Genomic DNA, 26,748 nt, shown 5'->3' with positions numbered 1-26,748 from the left:
AATAAACAACCAGAACGAAAACAACAAACATGACGAATATTTTACCAAGTTGTTTGGGTGCTAGTAGTAACGAGTTAAGTAATTTTATAGTTTTAATTTTATTTATCACAAACCCTGTAAAACGTATTCACCTAATATTTTAAGAAAACTAAGCTCTACATTGTATATTTTATATTTAAATTACAAAATATCAATTACGAACTGTAATTTCTCTATTACTCTTTGTTCATTTAAATAAACTGTATATCATTAGTGATTTTAACCTAGTTATAATACTCTTGGACGCATTTGCGTATAGCAAAGCCGGTAAAACAGGCAATTCAGAAGTACATACATACCACAACTTACGGACGTAGTTGGACCAACCGTACGGACCATCATGGGCTCTAAGGAACGTTACAGACCATTGCGTGCGTCGGGCAATTGCACCGACTCGTCGACACTTTAGGCGGTACCCATCGCGCTGAATAAAGGTATAGGTTTAATAACTATCGTTACCTTTAATCTCTGCTTGCTTATGAGCCTTTAGGCACTTCGTTATTTTATAATTTTCACGAATATATGAGCCCGAGAGACGGCATATGTGGCTCTGTTGTTGGAAATAACAGTACGACGCTGATGGTACTCGAAAAATTATCATTATTATTATTATTAGTGTGAATGTTTTGTAATGACTCCCTTGAGCAGCTGATTGCGTTTTTATGCCTTCGATTGTAACTTTTATTTGTAATTATTTTCTATTCATATCAATATCGTAAATGTAGATTGACATGCATTTAAATGTATATCTAAATGTAGAAAAAGAGTAGCTGGTTTAGGACCTCGAAAAAAACTAATTTTATTTTGCCATAAAAGACAACAAACTCAAGATATAAACAAAACAACTTCTAGGTACATATAGCGGCGACTTGTGTTTCTTAAGTAAATATAGCCCGGAAGATGGTTGAATAAAGGCCGAAACGTTGGTATTTCCTCTCAAGTAAAATCACTTATATTCGACGTTCTAAGCCTGCTACACTTTCTCCTCATTTAACACTAAGGACGTTAAACTTTAACAGTATTTAGTAATATAGGTTTAACAATAATTTATTACAGCTTATTTTTTGCATCTTAGCAAAATATATTTATTGGATATGTATATGTTCTTGAGCCACAGGATATATTTTTCTTAATAAATAATTCTGTTCTTCTCTTAAAGCAACCAGGTTCTTGTTCTAATTGTAGTTGTATTACAGAGCTTTGTAAGTTAGCTGATGTAATTTGCTGTTTGAATAAAATTTTGTCATGCTGGATTATAGCAAAGCTTTTGATACGCTTAAGTTCGAACTTTTATTGTCAATTCTTAGCCTTGTAGTTTCTTCTAAAAGTGCTGTAGACCTCGTGAAAAGCTTTATCACAAGTAGAAAGAAAACAGTTTATTTAAATAATAAATGTTTGAATAACAAAAATTGTTATTATTCTTGGTCCCCTTTTTTATTCAATATACATGTCAAATTTTCTTAAATCTATAAAATATTCAGAATATCATATTTATGTTGAAGACATTTAGCTCTTTTGACTCTTCAAACCTTAATACAACCAGCAACTACTTGAATCATAATGACTTGTCAAATCTATACGATCAATCATTAAAACATTATTTGCAGATGAATCCTAAGAAGTCTGTAGCAATATTATTTATTAAGAAAACCTCCAGGCAACATCTTTTGGATAAACTCACTATAAAAATTAACAATGAGCCTGTTCTTTTTTAGAACACATGTAGGAATCTTGGTTTGTATATTTATATTGACTTTAGATTCTCCTACCTGATGTGCAAATTGCAAAATGACTTTGTATCCAAATTGCCATTTTGTGGGTACCCAGGTAAAACAAGTGCTCTATGACTCTCTTGTTTCATCGCATTTTAATTTCTGTGACACGGTTCATGGTTCTTGCCGTGATCACGCAGATACAAAACGCATACAAAAATTGCAAAACGCGTGAACTAGATTTAGTTTCTTGAAGTGTCACATAAGTTTTATTTAGAGCTAACATGTTATTCAAAACAGACATCTCATAGACATTCCCTGGCATCGAAAGGAAACTTTTAAATGCTTGTTCTCTTATAATATTGAATTCCTTAGTGAAGAGACATATAGGTCCTAGACCATTTGCTCGCACTAATGGTTCCGAAATAAAATAAGAAAAAGACTCATACTCCAGTAATGTAGTAATTTTTTTTTTTTAATTTAAAATGCCTTTAATTTTAGTAAATTTTATTTAAGTTCTCAGTTTCAATTATTTATTTCAAATGTCATTCATATTGGTTAAAAAAATCCGTAAGGTCTTTCAGAAAAACACTGTATTTAAAAAAAAAAACGACTTTATTCTTCTTCAAGAGTCACACAATCATTATAATGCTTATCCAACTTTTCTATACCAGCAGTATTATACGATTTATCTTTTGCCTCCTAATGTGCTTCAGTTTCAGCTATCACTTCTACATTGGAGCCAAATCTCTTCTCTTGGAGCATTCTTTTGATATCTGCGAATAGCCAGTAGTCACTGGGAGTTAGGTCTGATGAATCCGGTGGGTATAAAAGCAATTCTTAAAATACAGTGGGCAAAACCTTCTCAACTGACTGTTGGAATTTTGGTCTTCTGGGAGGACAGGCCTTTTTCTACTCATCTGATTGTCTTTCCAACTTTGGTGTGTAGTGATGGATCCAAGTTACATCCATCCTTACATTTCGACACAAAAAGTCCTTTTTATTACGTTTGAACAGCTCCAGCCAATGCTAGGAATCACAAACATGTTGTTGTTTTAGATCGAAAGTAAACATGTGTGATACTCTCTTTGAAAATATCTTGTTTATGAACAAATGTTCATGTATAACAGTAAGAACACTGTCTTTCGATATGCCTAAGGTGTCATCCGTCTTTTGCAATTTCAGTTCTCGAGTAGGAAAAGTAAAGTTGATAAGTAAGTAAATATGTAAATTAAACAAAAATAACAATTTAACTTAATAAAATTACCTATATAAAAAAATTTAAAATTTATATACAGGTTAAGTTTTTTTAGGTTTATTAAAGGAATCTTGGAAACTATAGCAAATATGAAAAAAGGGGCAAAGAATTTTTTTGCAGTTTTGTGAGTTTTTAACGGATTTAAAACAAAAATTGATTTTATTTTAATTTTATATCAAAAATAGCAGGTGTGATGAATAAACTTTAATAAACTTTATGTTATTTTGTTGCAAATAATATTTTTAATAACTTTTATATGAATCTTTTTTTGGTATGACTAACAATCACGAAATCTTAATTATGTTTATATTATTAGTACTTGTAAAACACCAATGCTGCACCAATCTTCTTGCACCATGCTTTGTTAACAAACAAGTTTTTAAAATTCCTGTAATAAATATAAAATAATATACAAAATCACCATTGTATAAGTTAAAAAAAAATTTAAAAAAATCAAGAAGTTTCTTATTACCAATTGACAATTTTTTTTTAATTAATTTGCAGCAGTTCAGTGATTTTTAAGCTAACGAAAAATTAATTAAATATTTTCACTTTCCTAAACAGAAGATACTTAATAATAATAAAAATTAAATAAATATAAAAATTATATTAAATATTATTATTATAATTAAATAAATAATAATAAAAAAATTCATTAATAAATAAGTAAGTCGTTAATCGTGCTTCTATTGCATTACTAAATAAAAGAATTATTTTTTTTCGTTCAGTTCTTATGTTAAAGCCTCTTATAATAAACTTTTAAGATATTTACTAGGTAATATTATATAAACGCTATTTTCATTAGGGTTCAAAGTTGCTTTAGAGCTTACCAATATACATCAAAACATGAACGTTAAAAATGAATAAAAAGTTCATAAACGTTATAATATTGTCTATATTTTAAGCATAGTCTATTATTATTAGATACTTGTAATGTAAATATTTTTTCACGACGTCGCTGGTAAAGATTCCTTGCGTCGGTAGCATCATCAATGTGATCAAGCGGTGTTGCAATGTTATTGCTCTTTTCTCTAATATAAGTTATCTACCTTTATTTAACTTTAAAATTGGCTTCTTTATAGAGTATCCTATTATATTTTATTAAAAAAAATACTTCATATTTTATTAAAGGAAAACAGTAGGATTGTTTTACGTCTGTCAAAATAAGTGACAAATTTTTATGATATTTTAAAGTTTTTTTTGTAATTTCTATACAGGGTGTCATTGAAATGGTGTAAAAAAATTCGGGGGGTGATAGTACTCCTAAAAATTTTAAAAAAAGTTCCTATAACTATAGGGCGGAAAATGCATATTAAGGGAGTTAGGGGCACTAAAAGGGTAAATTTAAAAAACGGTTTTTTGAAATTGTAGGCTTAAAAAACGAGATAAAATTTCGAAAAAAAATCCTCTGCCATAAATTTTGACCCAAAATCAAATGGTGATACTGAAAAATAATTTGGAAAATCGGAAAGGGTAGTTTTTGCAAGGGTAGGGGGTTAATTCGTGAATAACTTTTTTTAGGTTATTTTTTTCGCAACGTGGGTTCATTTTTTAAAAACTACATACTTTTTCCTACAAAAAAGGTACTCTTGTTGCACATCGCCCAGAACGATGGTTTTCGAGAAAATTGAAGGCAAAAAGTTTGCTCTGATGGGTTGCTAACTGGTTAAACAACATAAACCTATGAAAATTATGGGGTTTCAAAAGTAAACACGTAGTTATTAAATAATTAATTGAAAAATCTAAATTTTATGATTTTTAAAACATCTTATTGCTTTAAAAAACGAAATAAACCAATTACCAAAATTCCTTATTAAAATAATGCATTTCTTAATTCATTCATAGTAAATGTTCAAAGTGACCACCATTCATTTCAATGCAGACATCTGCTCTTCTTCTCCATGATCTGCGTACCCTGTGGAATATCCCTGGGGTTGTACGAATTTGATTGGAACAGTCGATAATGCGTTGACGTAGTTGCTCTTCAGTATTAATCGGCACTGAGTAAACCAAAGTTTTCAAGTGGCCCCAGAAGTAGAAATCTAATGGATTAAGATCTGGTGATCTTGCTGGCCAAGCTTGTGGACCACCACGTCCTATCCAACGCCTCTCAAAAACTTGGTTTAAATGATTCCTCACCGCTAGCGGAAAATGAGCTGGTGCACCATCATGCATAAAATACGTGATCTGCCTCTGTGCTATGGGAACTTCCTCCAAAAGTGCTGGTAGATCATGTATTAGAAAATTAAGGTAACTTTGACCATTTAGCCTAAAATGTTTATTATTATAAATAATAAGCGACTTTTCAAAAGGTGTCAAATTAACCTCGGGGGTAGAAAAAATGGTCCAATAAGTCTATCGCCAAGAATTCCCGCCCAAACATTAACTGAGAATCGAATTTGGTGTCGACTTTCCACAACAGCATGAGGGTTCTCATCGGACCAGTGATGTGTATTATGGTAATTGAAAATTCCATTTCTTGTAAACCCAGCTTCATCCGTGAATAAAATATTTGCCAAAAAAAGGGGTTCTTGTACCTGTTTTCTTAATAACCAACGACATGACTCGAGCGGGATAGTCTGCCGGAGCAAGAGGTGTAAACTAGGCTAATGAATCAAATAAGTATGCATTTAATAAGGAATTTTGGTAATTGGTTTATTTCGTTTTTTTAAAGCAATACGATGTTTTAAAAATCATGAAATTTAGATTTTTCAATTAATTATTTAATAACTACTTGTTTACTTTTGAAACCCCGTAACTTTCATAAGTTTATGTTGTTTAACCAGTTAGCAGCCCATCAGAGCAAACTTTTTGCCTTCAATTTTCTCGAAAACCATCGTTCTGGGCGATGTGCAACAAGAGTACCTTTTTTGTAGGAAAAAGTATGTAGTTTTTAAAAAATGAACCCACGTTGCGAAGAAAATAACCTAAAAAAAGTTATTCACGAATTAACCCCCTACCCTTGCAAAAACTACCCTTTCCGATTTTCCAAATTATTTTTCAGTATCACCATTTGATTTTGGGTCAAAATTTATGGCAGAGGATTTTTTTTCGAAATTTTATCTCGTTTTTTAAGCCTACAATTTCAAAAAACCGTTTTTTAAATTTACCCTTTCAGTGCCCCTAACTCCCTTAATATGCATTTTCCACCCTATAGTTATAGGAACTTTTTTTAAAATTTTTAGGATTACTATCACCCCCCGAATTTTTTTACACCATTTCAATGACACCCTGTACAAAAATTTGACATCATTGCATCAGAGATGTCGCAAAGCAAGCAAACTGCCTTAGTGTTCTAAGTGCAAATATCTGAGAAAAACCGAAAATCAATAACTCTTACCTGCTTCCTAATTGTTACTTTTAGATTTACAATACGACGTTTTACCATAACATTTTGATCGAATTATGTAGCTTTGCCCTAATATAACTGACCCTGAATCTGTACATTTTAATATAAAATTTTAAAGTGATATCACATATCATAGTCAGAGGTAAACTTAAGATGAAAATTAGGCTTTTAAAGCGTACTTAAAAGACTCAAATTGCAGAAAAGTAATACTTGTTTAGACATCTATGCCTAGAATCGTTATTTATTTAAGGTTGATCTGCATGGCAGCAATACAATGTATTTTTCAATAAGTATTTCATGAAAATTAAAAAAGAAAAGTGACATTTTAACAATACGAAAGTTTAAAAGCGATCTCAAAAGTTTAGTAAAAACCTCATTGTGGAAACCACAAAAGAGCTTATATTAGTTATTAAACTTGAAAAGGCCGGCACTCTTAATTTCATGGTCAAATTACGTGTAAAAAGGGACAAAAAGTGATTTTAATTATTAAAGATTATAAAAGCAATCTTTGGCGCGCGAGTTCTTAACAAAATTTCAGTTAAATTTCAACCAAAGCGAAAAAAAATCTTATTATCCGCCAGTTTTGTAATTCGAAACGTGATTGTGTTTGTTATTTCAAAAATCTGCGTGGACATAGTTATACGGAAGCGTGATTTAGTTCTATAACTTTTTTTCGTCACAATTAATTTTGTACGTGTTTTAAATTACACAAGACCTAATTAAGTTGTAAATCGGTTTTATTTCCTTATTTTATTTTTGTGGTAGTACGAAGTAAATATATTTTTTTGACGCTTTCATAAGCCTTTGATTTCTTTAAAATTAACGTCTAACGAAAATTATACACCCGAAATTGTAATGGTCCCACGAGAACCATTAAAAGCGGACTTTTTTTCGAAAATCGAGAGCTGCAGTACCTACCAATTTCGAAGAGGTTTTGATGAGCATAATTCATAATTACGGTTAATTCTAGCTTAATGCAGTCAGGTGTTTGAGACATGGGCTCATTGATGGCGCCTTGTAAGGGTGTTTTAATAATTTCTTAATAGCACCGGCGGATGGTACAATGGTACTTTTGGTTCATTCAGTAAAACAGGCTCTTTTTTTATAGGGTTCCGGCTTTATAATTATACCTTTCACTTCCTTTGAAAAATATTAGGTGCTGTAATTAGTAAAACACCGCCACTACTATGAATTATTCTCTAACCGAATTTATATTAAGTATAATAAATGGCATGTACTTATAAGTTCTCGGTAGCAAAATAATAAAACAATCACCATTTTATTTAAGGATAATTTTCCAAGTCGTTACGTCAATATAACTGCGTTTTTAATGACAGATTCATTTAAATTCGACTATTAAAGGATGAATTAGCGTTTATTGCCGTTTTCAGCATAACATTTTCATTATTTTCATTATTCTCATTAGTAAATTGGTATTTTGTCTTTAAAATAGTTTTAGACACGGCATGCCAGAAGACACGAAATTGGAATTAGCGAGGTTTTCAATCCAATCTTGAGAAAATTACGGCTGATGGGGCATAATTAATGGTTGTTTAAGCTTATTTTGTCGATGTTCGTTGTACTTTAATACATATTCATGTATTTTATTGAAAATTTCAGGCCAATTTAATAATTTTGATCTGGTATCTTCGGATTTCCTTCATGCCAAAATAAAAATTTAGTTGAAAAAGTAAAAAGCAAAAAAGATAAGGAAAATTTCTCTTTATTAGTATACGAAAATATATAGGTAATTTTAGGTAAAAATAGGAAATAAAAAAAAATTTCCCTCTTTCTTAAATGGTCAAAAATAAGACAATAATCATATCTCAAGGCCCATTTAGCCCATCTTGATGTGATTATAATTGACGCAGCTTACTACAGAAAAAAATAGTTATAATAATATGAAAAGTAGTTATAATATTGAATTATATCGAGTATTTCAAAAGTACTTACAGAAAATTTAGGTTCCGTGGCGTTCTCTAGAGGTTTTTCATTTCTAATTATTCGCAGGTATTTTTCTATGTAATTAGAAAAGAGAAAGAGATTTATAGATTAAACACATTAAAGCATTGTTTTTGCAAAAGTTTTTTTATACTTCATTTTGCTTTAAAGTATAAAAATAGTGGGTTTTTTAAACTTGTTAACAAACGAACCATTTAATCAGTTATCTGTATATTTTGCCCTGCTTGGAACACTTTTACAAATTTTTCGATAATTTCAGTATAGGCTTAAGAAAATATTTACTTTAGTAAGCATTTGATATAAGTGAATTTGTTATTTAAATTTTTTATATTTAAATTCAACATAATTTTATCTATCATTAGAATAAAAAACATAAATAATAATTTAAAATAAATAGGCCATTATGATAAAAAGGAAATGCCTCAATTATAAAACATATGGACAAATGCTACTTGTAAGATGGAGGCCAACGGATATCAAAGCTGTATCAAAAAAATGTGTACAGCAATTTTCTTGTTTTTTTACAGAATTAGAAGAGTATGGGAAGTTTTCGGGAAAAAAATTATAAATTGAAGGAGAAAAATACTATTTCCAGGCGATCCAGACACTATAAAGAAATTGATGCTATAATATAGAAAAAGGTGGAAAAGTCGAGTTCTCCTTTATATATTCCTATCTCAATTACAGAATTAGAAAAGTATGGGAATAAAGTGATGTTTTGATGTTTTTCGGAAATAATCTGATAAATTAATGGAGATAAACAGTATTTTTAAGCGAATTGTATTTACTTCAAATTTAGTTAAGCATTCCATTGCTGTTTTTTAAGGAGATACTTATTAATATATTTTTTAAATGCTCATATTGAAAATTGTTTAACATCCAAAGTTGAGAGGCTACAAAAACAATAATTAATTTTTAAAAAGTTTTATTTCTATGCAGTGAGACTTAATAAATTTATAAATATATGTAAAGATGATTTTAAAGTTATTCTTTAAAAAATAAACATTTTACAGTTTTTAAAACATTATTAATAAACGTGTAAATATGGTATTTTCTATACGATTTTTCATATTTGACGTAAGATTGTTATTTAAACAGTAAGTCGTATGATTCCTAAATGGTATTTTGAATGCACAATACATGCAACAATTTTGGAGTTTTATAGAGTTCTGATTCCCTGGTTTGGTCAGGGAACCAGAATACAAAACATCACAGTGAGGGAGAAAAAAAGAATAGGTCAATTACATAAATATTATTTAACATATGCAATTTTAAGCATATTTTTGATATCAGTTTGTGATATAATTTGTTGTTATCCCATTGTAAAAATACACGCCAAGATTTTTGACCTTATTGAGTACTGGTAGCTATACATTTTAATCTGTGCATAAAAATTAGAGGAAATCTATTATTACATAACAAGTTAAATTATTATTAAATAACAAGTTAATCACAATATCTATAAATAAATATAGATATTGTGTAAATAATATAATATAAATAACAATATCTATTATTAAATAACAAGTTAATCTATTATTACATAACAACATTAAGTTGGGATTTTGTGAAAAGTATCAATACGTTTTAAATCTTGATTAAACTGTAATTGAGTTATAGGAACATTTTGGCATAAAAACGAAAGATACAGTTTTCAATGATGCACATATTACTGTAATATTGTGTGTTTTATACAATATATGATCTTAAAAACATATAAAGATAAAAGAAATGGACTCAAAATGGAACTTTGTGGGATACCATATAGTGTAGAAACTTGACTTTAGTGCATAATTCCCTATTAAAAACTACGTGTTGATCGCTGTCGGCTAAAAAAGACCAAAAAAATCTACTGCATAATTAGAAAGTTCAAAATATTGAACTCTTGCTATTAACATTCTGTAACTTATAGAACTTAACTTTCTGTAACTAGAGGCTCTACTAAACTCTAACAATCCAAAGATGTTAGTTTTGTTTCGTTTTTTTTTCCGATTTTATTAAGAAGGTCAACTAAACTGATCTAAAATTGCTACAATAGTTCTTTCTAAAACCTGTCAGCTACGAGTATAGAGGAACTAAAAAAATTAATTTATTAAATGCTGAAATTTGTTGGTGAATAAATTTTTCTTAGATTTGGGCGGCAATATACTTATAGGCCTGAGGTCTTTAAATTTCTTTGAATCACTGATCTTTACTAAGGGTTTTATAATTGCCTTTGGAAAATATTTTTCTAAAATGCAACTATTAATAGTAAGTAATGACTTTAAGCAAAAAGATATACAAAAATGTAAATATTTTAAAGAAAAAACGTCTTGACAAATTGCATTAAGGTGAATGGTGGAAGAATACCGAATGTTTCATATAAAATCTTGTAGCAATGTCTTTCAACGATTCGATGTTTAGTATCAAAAGGTATAGGGCTACAATTAATAAGAATTAAACACGTAACTGATCTTTAGTACGCTGACTGCAACTTGATTTTATTTAAATAAAAACTATCAAGATAAAAAATTATTTATTAAAAAAAGAATTATGACTATAAGGTTCTTGTTAAAACGCAGATTAAAATATATCCGTTTTCCACTGTTATTTATTACGATATTCATGTCCCATGCCTATCGTAACTTAATTAAAACAAAATATCAAATAACCAAAGTCCATGAAAATGCCAAATGAAATATTAAAACAATAAGGCAAAGGTAACGTTTTTATGTGTTATCGTAGTTTTAATAAGTTTTCATCGCTTCTGGCGTTAACGTTTTTGCGATTTTAATCTTGCGACAGGCATGAGCAATCTGCGGAATATCTTTTGTAATAATTGTTGTATTACAGCGCTTATTATGCTCCACCGAGAATGTACAGTAATATTCTCGTTATTTTACAGCGTCGGCATGTGTACTTATTAAAATAATGAGAATAGCTTCAAGTGACGTCAGTCAATTCTTCGTCGCCCATAGGAAACGTATTGTATATATGTTTTAACAGTAAATTTCTGGTTAATTATTTAAATTCAGGCAAAGCTACTTTTCTTTTATTGACAATAAATCATCGATGCTCAATTGATTCAAGCTCGCACACGACTAAACCCGGTGCCCGCGCACGCAATACCACTATAGATTAAACCTTTATTTTCCTGACAGCGTTTCCTACTTTTTTTTCGAAACGTCGACATTTGAAAGTGTCAGACAGCATGTTAAACATTACGAATCCGCTCGCCCTGAACTAAGTAATTACAATATTTTACTGCGCTCGGACACCCGCCCAGCTGGACGCCAATGGTACGGCTTGTTTATGCGACTTCCAGTGGCGTTTTACGACTGAATTTTTCTGATTATAAGTGCTGTATAGCACGTGTTTACCTGCCTGCATTAACTATTTAATAAAAAAATACTGTTTATTTTATATATTTTAGGGTTTGGGTAATATGGCTAATTAGGTTATTATTAGCACATCGCAAGTAATTACTAATAAATAGCCATTTTTTTAGTTGAAATATTCAGAAATGTTTTTTTTTCAGTAGGTAGGCTTAATAGAGATTATTTATTGGGCTCTTAATGGAGATTGGTGAAGACTTAATGGTTTGTTTTATGGTTAAATTTTCCAAAGCACCTCATGACTTGCAGAAGTGAATCAGAGGCACGTTTGTAATTGATAAAAGTAACTATTACCTCTATGAGTCTTAATTGAAGATGTATACTAGTAGTCAAAGTATAAACGTTGTATAAACACCTGCTTTTAGATCTAAATCCTAATAGCGACTCGAGTATAACCTTGAAGGCTTTTGCCTATAGCTCTAGCCTATTTGAATAAAAAAAGAATTTGGGTAAAAAGTTCAGCTGTGCAGCTAATAAGAACCTTAGTTAGTTGGAACCTGATAGTCAATTTTTTATTTTCATTTTATTAGCGTTAAAGTCAACTCTTCTACAGTAACTGGTAAGTCAAGAGACGAATTGAAGATGCCACAAAATAATGTAAAGTCAGAGGATTTCGGTAAATAAATAGAAGCGAGAAATTGCTCCCACACTTCAATCAAAAGATTGAGTTTGCAAAAAAATTCTTATATATATAAATATCATCTCTAGAATGAAAATTAATCACTTAAATTAGATAGCGTTGTAATAATAGAGTTTTGATAAAGGGATTCTTTCACTTTTAATAAATTGCAATAAAGACCTCACCTTCTTAACCTAATCAAAATTACATAACCTACATTTTTTAAAGCATGGTGTTAACTGCTTCCTTATTACCATACTCTCCTGATTAAATTACAAACAAATGGTGTTACAGACGCATCCTAAGAATATCTTGAGTTGACCGAGTCACAAATAACGAAGTCTTGATCAAAAAGATTGAAATAGTGAACATTGGAAGTGAAGGACTAGAGCCATGGTCACCTAGATCGCCCGACGTTAATCCTCTTGATTTCTTCTTATGCGGACATTTGAAATCATTAGTACACATGCGTAAAGGACTTAAGAGTCAGAATTATTGAGGCACGTCTGACTATACGAAATATATGAAGTATTTACAGGAGAGTTCGTCAATCAATGTTTAAGAGAGAAGACGCCCATATTACAGTTGAAGATTTAGTGAACATTTATTGTTTTTTTTTTTATTTCATTTATTTTTTTAGTGATAGTGGCTCATGTTCATATGAACATTTTGTCTTTGGTTGAATTTTCTCTACATATTTTATTAACACCTTGTATATTGGATAGTGATTCCTAAAATGTTCAAGTAGTTCCGAGTATTCTTTTATATCACGTTCTTCTAACTTATGTCATACTTGAGTCATATACACAACATCTTACTGAAAAAATGTACTCTTAATCTAATACATAATAAAACTAAAATTTTCCATCAAACTAGTTACTTTCCTCTTATGTCTGGGTATATAAGATAAATATTTAAAGCTACCGGTGGCACAAACCTACACAGATGGTGTTAAAGAAGAACCGAGAGACCACGGACACGCCCTAGTTGAAACAAATGATGCGTCAGACGGTGCATGGCACACTAAATATTAATAATTCTCCCGAGTTTCTTCTGCTTCTCTACCTGAGACTTGAGGGCCCGCATTTGTTTAATTTACGTTAAACAGAAGTGGTGACAGGTGAAGAAAAAAATCGAAAAAAAGGCGCCGCGAATAAAGGTGCTAAGGAAAACAATAGGGAAATAATTAATGACCCATCCGTTTAATTCTGTTAAAATACCATAAACTGTCAATAAACAATTGACGGCTAACACATTCTGTTAGTATTTCGGATCAAAAGCGAAAATCGTTTTGTTCGATGAGGCTCGGACATGCCTGACTGACCATCATGGGGTCCTGTAAAATGTGTGTTGCGTGTTTAGCAATGATTACCGCACCAATCACTCGGAATTACCTTTTTGGTAAATTAAAATTGCCCGATTTCGCTTAAAAATGATCGATATTATTATCAGGTTTTTGTTTAAGAAAATTAAATGTGTTCCTTCTTTTAAATTACAATGTAAGGGGGCACGCTATATATTTATCTGAGAGATCTATACTATACTTTCATATAGTATAGATCTCTCAGATACTGACATTTATTTTATATGATAGAACAAAAAGAAATTTTAAGTAACAATGATATATTCTTCTGGTGTTGTGGACAAAATATAACTGCATTTAACTTAATTTAACCAAGAGATCGTCACTTGATGATAATTGATACTTGGCACACTATTCAATACTTCACATTATTATAAGTTCACTTTATATAAGATGTATAATTTTCTTATGATTTTATGTGATATGCATATCATGTCATATCATGCATATTATGTGAAAAAAGTTTTTCTCTCCCTTTTTTCCAAAGTTTCCCTCTTTATTAAATGGTTTTCTTTTTAAGTTACCAAAGTTAAACATTGATACGTAAGGAGCATCCGTACACATTACATTACATTTATTAAAATTACTATTTAATCAAATAAATCTTCTATAATTTTAAATGTTTTATGACAGTTCTCAATATATTTTAAAACAAAAATCAGCCTAATAAATATTTTTTGAAATACAAATACCCGTTGTGCCTCTAATCTATTACCCCAAATAGCAACATGTATGTCTATTAAGAGAGGGTACATTATTCCATAATATATATTTAATAGACCGTTCCTTTCCAGATGTCTCTTAAAAGTGAAGGCCAGATAGTTTGATGCATATCTTGTCAATTTGAGAAAATAAAAATATAAATAAACCTTCAAGATACCAATAAAAAATTATGCATTAATAAGATAATAGAGAAAATGTTGTGGTCTAGATAAAATAAAGCACCAGTTCCTATGTAAAATTAACTGTAGGGTATTAGAGAATTCTTTGAGCGGGACAAGATTCCATAATTCCATTAAAACTAGGTTTATTTATATAAAAAAAAATAAGAATCATATCCATTTATGTTTGCTTGTGCAAAAATGTAATTTTCTAATGGATTAAAAAAACCGAGATTCGTTTAAATAATTTTATAACAAGCAAACTTTTCAAATTGTGTTTATTAAAATCTAGATTCATAATATGTTTACGCCTGAAGTATGGGTGAAATTCATAATTATAAATAACTAAAATTATAAATATGTGACCTAGTCATATACAGGGTGTCTGGGAGTTACGTCGCAATATTTTACCAGCTGCATCTTTGTCTTAAGATAAGACAATAACTTCATATACATGAATCTTAAAAAGTGAATCGTTTTCACAGGGTTTTTTATAATTTCTATTGAAGATGGTTCTTTGTTAATATTTTCGAAACGCCTAGTCGTTATTTTTAGAAATTTTCATCGTATAATGTACTCAAAGTTATAAATAATCGAGAAAAATTAAAACAATTAACTCATTAGCTAAAAAAAAAATACTGAAAATACAAAACAAATAAACAAAAAATTTCTTAAAACCAGAGGCTGCTAACGAAATAAGAAAAGAGTACCCTTTTTATGTAAAAATTCTGGTTCTTTTTAATTTTACTATCCAAATAATTAAAAAGTAACCAGAAAAAAAGTTATGACATTTTTATCTTTGCTGACCACTAATTTTAAACGACCCTATATTCATTTTAGCATAGAATGTTATAAAATCAGTTAGTCACAATAGTAGTTATATACGATAAAAATTTCGAAAAACAACGACCAAGCGTTTCGAAAATATTAACAAAAAACCATCTTCAATAGGAATTATAAAACACCCTGTAACATAAAAACAATTTACTTTTCACGATTCCTGTATATGAAGTTTTTGTCTTATTTTTAGGCAAATGTGCGGCTGGTAAAATATTGCGATGTAATTTTTGGACACCTTGTATTATTACTAATAAACTTGATCACATTTTAAAAAGTCAAATATTAAGTTACAGAGAATTACAAATAGGTTTTAGTATAATACAATAAGGCATTAGACAAAGTAACTGACAATAACTCTTTATAGAATACCTCAGTCTCGGCACTTTTATTATTGAGTATAAGTGGTTTAGAACACATAATTGGAGAAATACACTTCCTGGAAAAATAGTGATGCAATAAGATTAAAAAAGGAACAAAATCAGAGAAATCAATAAATAAATAGGCAAGGAATTGTGATTAAGAGAAATAAGAAAACAAATTAGGTAATTTCAAAAGTAGAAATTAAATAAGTAAGGTGAATGCAATGCAGACAATTTCAAGACAGACACACAGATTTAAAAAAACGAGAAAAAATAGGTTCAAATTTTAATTAACTGAAACAAGAAAAATATCTAGTAAAAAAATAGACTTACTTAGAAATTATTAAATAAGATAAAAATAGAATAAAAGGGTTAAAAGTTCAATAATTATGATGCAAAAAAACCATGATGGTGATAAGAAAAAAAAACAATCATTTAAGCATTAAGAATTTATTAAATAAAATGGCTGATAACAATTAAAAAGTGAGAGTATTCACATTTAGAATCTAATTGGCTAATTAACAATTTCAGAAATACGAAAGTTAATAGTAAAGAATCCATGAATAAAATTTTAGAAATCCATTCTAAAAACTAAGAAATTTAATTTAAAACATAATTTCGTTTTTTTTACAGCATAGTTTTAAATGATCTCTTTTTAAGGCATATGATTCCATTTGTCTAAGAAAAAGTGACTTCTACATCAGATGCCATCTGTTTATACGTTATAGCCGTGCTCACCTTCTGGTGAATGTACATTTACACAAATATTTTCTTGGTGCCTATGTACATAGTCTATGTCTATGTACCAATAAAGTCCCAGTTTTCAAAATATCATGGATGCAATTGTTGGTGCATTTATAGAAAACATTGCTGCAAAAACTATCAATCCCTGCAACTAGCGTTAAAACGAATGGTTCTTTTATTAAACCATTCACTTTATAGGCTCATACATTCGAATAAATTAAAAAGATTAACCCATTAAAGGATTATAACGGTATAACAAATTTGTTCAAACCAGAAAATCTATTATCCCTCACGATTGCATAAATTGTTTATATTACAAAAAAAATCTTTATTGAGTAGGCACCTTTGTTTATGGTTTGTTAAACAACAGGTTCCCGAGAAGCAATAACAAATGATGTCTATATAAATTGTCTAGTGGATAACCGCAACCCGATCTAACGTCGTATACCTTTCAATTTTGCAACATCTTAAGCCAAAACGACAACTTTATATCAAAATAAACTTGGGAAATAGAATTATTTCGCCATAATGGAATCACGTATCGTATAAAAATCATAAAAATGCTATGCGATCGTAAAGATCCTTATTGAGTGCAGCGTATATTCATTTTATTTTCTCTATAGACTTGGAGAAGTCTGTTTACGTATGACTTCTCTTTGAGGAGGATACTATGTTTGGAATCTAGTCACATTTATGCTCATAAATATTTTTTTTATTCATATTATAAGTAAAAGTAAGTATTGCAATTGCTGCCTATAATTATTAAATAGTGTATTTGGCATCATTAATATATATGAAGAAAAAAGTCTTGTAATTTAAATCACTTAATAACAATCAAAGTGATATTATATGATTGTATTGAGGAGAAAGTCCCAAAAATTCCAAATACTACAAAATTATCACCAAGAACGGTACAGAACACGCCTACACACATATCAGACCATAACCGGATTTGAGCTTTTTTCGCGTCACCGAATTCTTTGGGATTGTTCAGCTACCTACGCTTGTAATATTATTGCTAATCTAAATAGATATAATAAAAAAAAAACGATTAACGATCGTAAAATCCCCAAGTTATTTTAATTAGGAATTCTTGTTAATTATGAAGATAAATCAAGGATAAACTATCTGACGGAGGCTCTCTAAAATAAGTCATTTAAAAAGTATAGAAAAAACCCGGGAGATTCGGGGCGAAAGCTCCCTACATAAGTACCTACAGTCTTTTCGTCCATCAATCGTCTCGCTGTTGTCTGCAACCTGTTTTCCCAGATTCCTGACGCGATAAAGGCGGCAGTAATTACCAGAAATTCGCCTTCTCGGTCTTTTCGGAACGACAACAATCGAAATTTGCCCTTTGGAAGCTCTGATTCACGACCGAGAGGTGAGAAATCATTAGCAGTGTTATAATAATGCACACTTGAAGCTGAGCTATTGTGAACTTTTAGTCAAAGAAGTCCTGAACAGGAAACCCTTGAGTTTCCGTTAAATATTTTAGTCGTTTTATTCGATTAATCGATAAATGGATACATAATAAAATACTTTGGCACTCAGCTAAATGTTAAATATATCATAATAGCATATTGCTAAACTATTAATAGATTTTTTTAAATTACAATAAACTCGAAATAAAATATAATACAAGAGGTTGAATTTAAGAAATGAAAAGTCGATAAAGGACGCAAATTAGCCAATATGGTATATTTTGGCGCCCAACAAAAAAAAATATTTTAAATATATAAGAATAGAAGATTGATAAAGTATTAAATTGATTTAAATTCGTAAACAATTTATAAACTACTACAAAATATGCTCAACATATTCCTAAATTTTTGTTGTTTTCTCCTTGTAAAGAGAAATATTTAAAAAATTTATACAAGACTTAAATTAGCCCCTCTGGATTTTATAATTTTTTTTTTAAATTATACGTAATATTTGATGTCAACTAAATATATTAAATAACTAAATTAAAATTAAAAATGACTACGATTATAGTCCCAAAGTTAAACCCAATTTTAAGAAATACTAAATTCAAAAAAAAATTACATTTATGGAAGTTCTGATTCAGGACCAAGAGGTGAGAATAATGTAAATTTATGTTAGTAAGATATTTAAATGAAAACCGTAAATATAATTAAAATATAATCAGTAGAAATTATTACGTTAATTTTATTATTCAAAAAATATTAGGTTATAGTCTAAGTTGATTTGTGAATTATTCCTCTTTTCTTCCTTATATTAAATTCTTTATGTCTTGTTCTTTTAATATTATTATTATAGTAATGTCAAGTGGCTTTAAGAGTAGATTGGTGTGAATAATTAAATTATTTGATTGAAAAACTTAAAAAAAGAGTTGAAATCCAAACATTATAATAATAATAGGCATACACAAGTATTAAGTTACTCAGGTGCTTATTTTGTACTTTTTTATTAATTGATGTAAACAATTTTTTTGGATTATAAATAAATAGATAAATAAGAGAAATATTTTTTATATCAAATATTACCTTTAATTTCCATATAAATTAACTTATAGATTATTTTCCTAGTGTTCAATGTAAAAATAATATAAATATTTTAAAGCTGTTAACAAAAGAGGCTGAGCTACTACCTTGCCAAATATATAAAAATGTGATAAAAGTCTCAAAAGGAAACTCTTTAGTTTCCATTAAATATTTTAGTATTTTTATTCTAGTGTTTGATAAATGAATAGTGCGGAACATAATACTTTGATATTTAACTAAATGATCTATTTTAAGTATATCGAAATATCATGTAGCTAACCTACCTAGATATGAATTTATAAAAAAATAATAAAATATAATGAAAATACCCCTAAGATTTTTTTAATAAATCTTTAAAAGCGGCTAAATTAAAAAAAAATTAAAATCGATAAAAAACACAAATTTATAAATTTTTTCAGCATTTTTATTTATTTTACAAAATTATTGTGTAACAACTAAAAAACCAATTTTAAATGTATCATAATAAAAGATTGCCAAAGTATTAAACATAACAGTAAATATATAGTAAAAAACTGAAGAATTTTTTTTAAATTATTATATTTAGTTTTTATTTAAGTTATATATGAATAGTATTATAAAAAAGGCGCAACTTTTTTTTATTTATCTTTGTAGAAAGAAATTTTACACAATATTAACATTTAAAAAATGTATACAAGACTTTAATTTGACACATTAGTTTTTTTAATTATGTTTAATTATTTATTTTAAAAACTATGTATGTTCTGGTTTTTAATTTTTCAGAATCTGTGTAAAAAATAACCAGAAAATAGATCGAATTTAGAAAAGTGACAAAAAGAAATTTCTTCATTTGATTTTCTTTATGTCGTTAGCAGATATTTCTAAAATCTCAAAAGTTTTGATATTTTTGAATTTTTAAGAATTTAATTAATTTTATTTCGTTGATTTTAAGATTTAAAAAAATATGAATAATTAGCATATTCTCTTGAAGTTTTTAGAATCTGTGCCAAAAATTATGAAAAATGTGTTTAAACTTAAAAATTATTTTATCAAGTGTTTTTGAAGATCCTTTAAAGATTTTATAATTTCCATAAAACTTTGAAAAAAATCGTAAGCCCTAAAAGCCTAGTATAAAGTTTTTGAAAAAACTAATAATATTTTAAAAATTATATAAATAGTTTATTGACTTAAAATCATCTAAAATCACTTTTTTTATTGAAAGTCTACTAAATACAGCATATTATCTTATAAAATGTGAATAGATCTAAAGGCTTACATAAAATCTGCAAGGAAAAATGACCAAAGGAACTTGAACTCGGCAAATTCATTAAACTACTGGAGATATTTAATAAATCAGAGTATTTCCTGATACTCGAAGATAACTCCATAATAAAATCCTAAACATAAAAAACACAGCAACCTTTAAACTGATAAAATCAGTATCTTACCAGCACCTGGCTCGAATGCGTCTCAACAAATCGATATTCCTTCGAACCCATATCGCTCCTATCGTATAATTTTACGATATATAACCTTGAACGAAACTGACGATAATAAAACTATTTTTACCGAAACGCGGGTGAAAGTTTTCATAAAATATTCCGTCGATCTTCGACACATTCCTTATCAGAGCACCGTTTCACGTCAATAAGAAGAGGAAGACAGTCAAACTCGCTTTCGTGGAGGTATCGAATTTTTTTGTTTTTTTTTTTTTTTATTTGACAACGGTAAAGTACGTATTTACGCCCACGCAACTTGGAACGCAACCGGAAATTTTGACATTTATTTATTGATCGTTAGTGAATCGGATTCGGATTGTTGTTTTGTGGTTACTTGATACGGGTCACCGTTAACTTGATAATGTTGTAAAATTGTCGGTTTTAATGCCCTATAAATTTTGCAAACTATAAACGTTGATTGTTTTAGTGAATACTTTAATTTGAATGAATTGGATTAAAAAAATTAAAATGCACAATTTTATATTAGCAGTAGGAGGTGATAACAAAAAAGCACAATTAAAAAAGCTTTGTGCTAATAGCATTCAACTAAATAATGTTTTACCTAAGTAATTAATTGTTTTAGACAAAATTAACAAAAAGTAATTGCCAAGAGTTTATTACCTGAGGTGCTTTTGGCACTTTAAGTATTGAAACTGGATACAATTGAAATCGTGGTATATAAAATAAAATGCAATTAAAATGTAACAAAGCATGCATAACAAAACTGGATATGGTACACGGATGGCTATGATAACAAAAAGTTTTACATATATTTAACTTGATATTCCAAATTGATTGAAAGAGCCCAACAGTCAACTAAGTCAGAATGACTTTACTCTTGGGGTATTCCAACGTTAAAGAGACATCGGTTTTTATTGGTCTTGAACTGAGGTGCTATTGCTATATTCTAAAAAAAGGTTGCTATATACTAGAACAACCAACATGTTAGTGTAATTTTTAATACAGTTTATAATCGATTAAGTTTTATTAACTAAAAGATGCAAATTGCCTTATGTTTTTTCATAACTTCATTCTAAGTCTTATTACTGTCTTCCTAGTTTATTTTAAAAATTATTATAATTTCTAATATTTGTTATTATTCTCAATAGCTTACTAACGAATAACAGACTTTAACTACATTTCATGTATATAACCTAAATAATTGACGTAAATGAATAGGTAAATCAGAAAATCGAAAAGATATTTAATTGAATATAAGGATCCCAATCAGTACAATAGGTATTCTAATACTAGGAAAAATAAAAGAGTAGTTTTTTCTTGCAGAAGATTATTAGTATTATATATTTATAACAAAGTGGAAGATGAACGTAACACGATTATCAAAAAGATACTACTTTTTATATTTAATTTTAAGATATATATTAAACTTAATAATAAAAAAATTGTATGATTTAAAAGTAGATTTTAAAATTAAATAAATGGACTAAATGAACATATCTCTGACGAAACTTTTTAACAATAAGAAGACACAAGAAGAAAAAGGAAGCAGCTGTTTAATAAGCATTATATTATTTTTAATAGACTCCCTTCAAATCGAAATTAAATTAAAAAAAGCAAATAAAAAGACCTTAACAAGCATAATCTCAAAGGATACTACCCAAATATTCTAGTCAACTCCTTCCAATTCCAAATCCGAACTTGGGATAGAAACTTGAAAGAAACAAGATGTTATAAGAAGCGAACCGAGGAAAACTTTGTAATTGTTCCGAAATACGAAAAGTTTTGATTAAAACACTTGATTTGATATCGCTCGTCCCCCATAAGGGTTTATTCGACTTTCAGATTATTACATTTTTCACTCTAATATGGAATAATTGCCTTTATTAGATTGGTTTTTATCGATTTTCGTTTTGTCCTTTCTGGTATATAAAATTGTTATTGATTAAATAAGAAAGTAATATTATACCCCTTTTTACCAAATAAAAATAATAAAGTAATTATCCTAAGTGCTTGGAAAAACGTAATTTTCATAGTTCCAAAGTTTTCCCTATCAATAAATTCGATAAACTAAGTAAGAATAATTAGGCTTGATAGAGCGGCCATTACTGAAAAATGTTCTGGAAAATTATCAGTAAATTGGGAACTGTTTTGGGTAATTTTTCTTGGGCTTGACATATGATAGGTCAATTAGAAATAGTGCTTATTTAGGTATTATTATTTAGATATGTAAGTATATATTTTTTTGTAACTTATAATAGATTAAAAAACATGTTTGAATTTTCCTATATGATTTAAGTTATATAACTTACTTAAACTAAATTAAAATTACATATAAAAGTCTCCCAAATTTGCACATTTAATTTAATTTTAACATTTGGTCCCAAATTATTTTCTTGTTGGAAATTTAATATATAAACCTTATCTTATCTTAGTTTTTGAAATATTTTAAAAGTCACAATATGATACAAAATCAATGTATTGCAACGGCTGTGTTTAAAGATATGACAGAAAAAACAAATAATTATAGTCCGAGTACCTGAGGATTCTTTTATTAATTTTAGCTTAATATCTGCATTCTACTAAGACAGCAAACTTTTGTACAGAAAAATGTCGAATTTAATAAATTTTACACCTAAAACGATAATTCTATCACCATATTCTACACACAAATAAAAAAGAATAGTTTATTTAGGTTATAAGCCTTTTGATTTTAAACTATTTGAACTGCGTACAAATGCAATAGTGGTCTATGAAATAAAATGCATAACAAAAATGGAAATGGTACATCTTTTATTTATTTTAATTTTTACTTAAATTATAGTGATATCACTAAAAAAAAATTCATATAAAGACATAAAATATATTCTCTACTTTATATATTACGTTCATAGCAGAGATTCCTAATTGCATAATAACAATAAAGTTTACCTATGCTTTAAAGAATTCCTTTTTTGTTTTCAAGTAGTTTAATCAAATTATTATAACAAATACTTAATACATAGTAATAAAAATATATTCCAACACACCCAATTTAAATTCCACACATAATTTTTTTCTACCCTTAATAATACACATATAAATAAGACGTACCCTATCTTACAACATAAACCCTTAACAGACGACCAGCACACGCCTAACAGTTAAACGCCCAATCATCTTTAAGACTCCAGCCAAATAATTTGCATACCATTTCATAAAATGGCTATTTAACATACTCATAGATCCGATTGTTGCATGCATTGCATATTATTTGGAGTATTATAGACGCACCCTTGAAATTTAGGCTTAGGCGTCTGCCAAAAAAAATTTAACTAACAATACGCACGCGTTTTTTTTACAAAAGGGTTTTACAAATGGCGTTTAAGTCGAATATATGGGTGCACGTGGAATTATTTGAATAATTTTTGAATAAGTGCGGATTAAATAACTGCTGGTGAATGAATATAATGTCATTTGCATATTTTTTAAATTTAATGAGACTAGTGATATTTTATCCTTGGATATTTGATAGATGCCTTGAGTTGTTAAATTTAATTGGAAGAAGTTTATGAAAACACCTAATTTATGCGAGGATTTTTTGCTGTTTTTAAGCAATTTTGCCCTTGATAATACTTTTAATGGTTTTGGTAAAATATTTTATAGTTTTATCATGATAACAAGGTATCAACATTTAATTGATAATAAAAAGTATGAAATTAACGTTTTGTCAATTTCTTCAAAGACTTCAAATTTTATTAATTTATAATCTTAAGTTTTAGCTAAATAGAAATATGGTAGGGGCATATAAATTCAGACTGGCTTTTTTTCTTACCATATAAGAATTCTAATAAAAATTAAGCTTCATATAAGAGCAGATCAAAATTATGAATTCCGTTTCAATTTTTCTTTAATATTCATTTTAATGTTTATATATTTTTTATATTTAGTACCTCAAACATTTCAATTTTAAACTCATATTAAAACGTGCCTCAGCTCCTATTAAGTTATGCATAAAAGGGTTAAGGACATGTTCACAAAATAATTGTTTTGGCTTTTTATGTGAAGTATATGACAAAAAAATAATCCAAAAAAAGACCAATATTCCAGAACCAAAATTCAGAAACCTTAATTTATAGTCACTTTTACCATTTTTAACTAAGACATAAATAGTCTACTGAAAATCAAGTTTCTTGTAGGCAAATCAAAATTAAAAATTACATTTTTATCAGTTTAAATTCTTCTTCAATGCTCATTTTATAGTTTATTTTTTTGGATTTAGTACCTTAAACACTTTGAACGTGTCTCAGCTCCTATCAAGTTATGCCTAATTTGTTTAAAGATATGTTCACAAAACAATGTTTTTGGCTTTTCATGTCCAGTTTTATCTTAAACATTTAAGTATTCTCATGGAAATAAAATATCTTGTAGTAAAATCTTAAAGTCAAATCAAAATATTTGTGTTTATATTTTTATTTTGGATTAAGCACCTTAAACATTTGAATTTGTATATTTATAATAAAACGTGCCACAGATCCTAATAAGTTATGCACAAATGGATTAAGGATATAATCCTAAAACAATTATTTTGGCTTTTCATGTGGATTATATGACAAAAAATATTTCATATTCAATTATTGGACAAAAATATTCCAACGAAAATCAAAAATGAAAATCCAACTTTTATCCGTTTGAATTTTTCTTTGACATAAGTTTTTATGTTTATATTTAGATTTAGTACCTTAAACATTTGAATTGATGTACTCGTAATAAGTCGTGCTTCAGCTACTATTAAGTTATGCACCAATAATTTAAGGATATAGTACCAAAACAACATTTTCATGTGTAGTATAGGATAAATTGTCTTAAACGCATGTTGTTGTATAATAAGAAAAACAAATACTATTTGAATTTAGCAAAGCCTGTTATATTTGTTTACAGGAAAAATGTCCCTTATACCTTATTGATGTCTTTTTAAAGTGCCCACCTTTTGAAGACAGGGTAAGAATTTCACAAACCATTATTTTTGAATTTGTTTACAAACAGCTTAAGTTTGTGTATATCCCTAGGCAAGTAGCTACTTGAATTTAAGTAGAATTTCCGAATTAAACTTCTTTCCAGATATTTAAACTTGATCTTAAATACTTGAAAATGTATTTTCCAAGGCTTAACTGATCTTCGTCAGCTAGTGGGGACCCTGAAAATCAAAATTACCTTTTATCATTCCTGCAACACCAGGAGTAAATCCAAAAGGTTAGTCACCGTAGCCACTGTCTCAAAAAAATTACACTTTAAATCACCCCCACTTATAGAGCGTTTTAATCCTGTTCAGTTTTGCGGACGACACCTCATTCGCATTCACTAAGCAAGGAAAAATCACTCTCTCATTCAACTGTTCTTAAAAACACACTGATTGGACTAATAATTAACAGAAAAAAAGACCTAATTAATGTTTTAAAAATTAATTAACAAGAAACAATACAAAAAAAAAACCGGGTGCACCGCGCAACACCACTGACATCATCACTCGTCGGTTTATGGTCTTCGACTGTTTTCCGCGGAACAGTTGACACTCGGAGGGGCGGAGCCTTGGAGGGGATGCCGCCCCCCACCACGACGCACCTGGGCTGGATTACGGCGGGGTGGGGGGCCGGAGAGGGCGGGCGAGAGACGCGAACTTGGGATCCAGTGTTTCTGTTTTAAATTGGAGGAATGTGATTATTATTGAATTGAGAAGAACGATAATAAGAAAGAGCGAGAGAGATGCAAAGAGATGATGAAGAGAGAGGAATGTCTCTCTCAGTCCGGAGAGGAGTTATGTGTTTGGTCTCTAAACGAAAAACGGCCCCGATGAAAATAATAATGAAATTGTTTTGTTGTAGGTGTTGTTACGACTCTTTATTTGCTTGGTATATAATTATTTGTCGTTACGTAGATTAAATTATCAAGTTTTTAATTAAGCCAGTCACGAAAAACACATTTTCTTGCCTTGCATAAATGTTTTTTTTTCATCTTGGTGGTGTAAACTGGAAAAATAAATCGTAAAAGCAAAACAAGGATAATAATTACTAGAAATCGAGCAGAAAATCAGTTATATTTTAATAACAGCATTCGGTCGTAATTCAATCTAATAAGAATATAATTACGTAACTGTTAGCGTATATATTATGAAACCCTTTTCATGAACAGTTTTGCTATTTAATCATTCATATGATCTTGGAATGATCCTTAGCAAGGATCCTTTTCAACAGCAGGCCATGCATTACTATTTTATAAAAAGAAAGATCGTAACAGTTGCCTTAGCCTATGACGTTGCCATAACTGCTTACCCT

At 29.0% G+C, this 26,748-nt stretch overlaps 1 protein-coding gene across 6 annotated transcripts in view; it reads right to left on the bottom strand.

The window, feature by feature from the left end:
* The window catches only part of LOC126739158 (zinc finger homeobox protein 3), a 234,978-nt gene that overhangs the window by 116,098 nt on the left and 92,132 nt on the right, over positions 1-26,748 (bottom strand). For 3 of the 6 annotated variants that reach the window (XM_050444700.1, XM_050444704.1, XM_050444706.1), the window contains exon 1: positions 25,631-25,947. The exons of 2 other annotated variants lie outside the window; for them this stretch is intronic. The gene's annotated coding sequence lies outside the window, so the exon portion shown is untranslated. Of the gene's footprint in view, positions 1-8,311; positions 8,377-25,630; positions 25,948-26,748 lie in introns of those variants that run through there. One more of the 6 variants, XM_050444701.1, reaches the window with a different exon arrangement.

The sequence above is a fragment of the Anthonomus grandis genome, chromosome 8 (genome assembly GCF_022605725.1).
Source record: "Anthonomus grandis grandis chromosome 8, icAntGran1.3, whole genome shotgun sequence".
Taxonomy (NCBI): Eukaryota; Metazoa; Arthropoda; class Insecta; order Coleoptera; family Curculionidae; genus Anthonomus; species Anthonomus grandis.
This window is presented reverse-complemented; position numbering and strand designations above follow the sequence as displayed.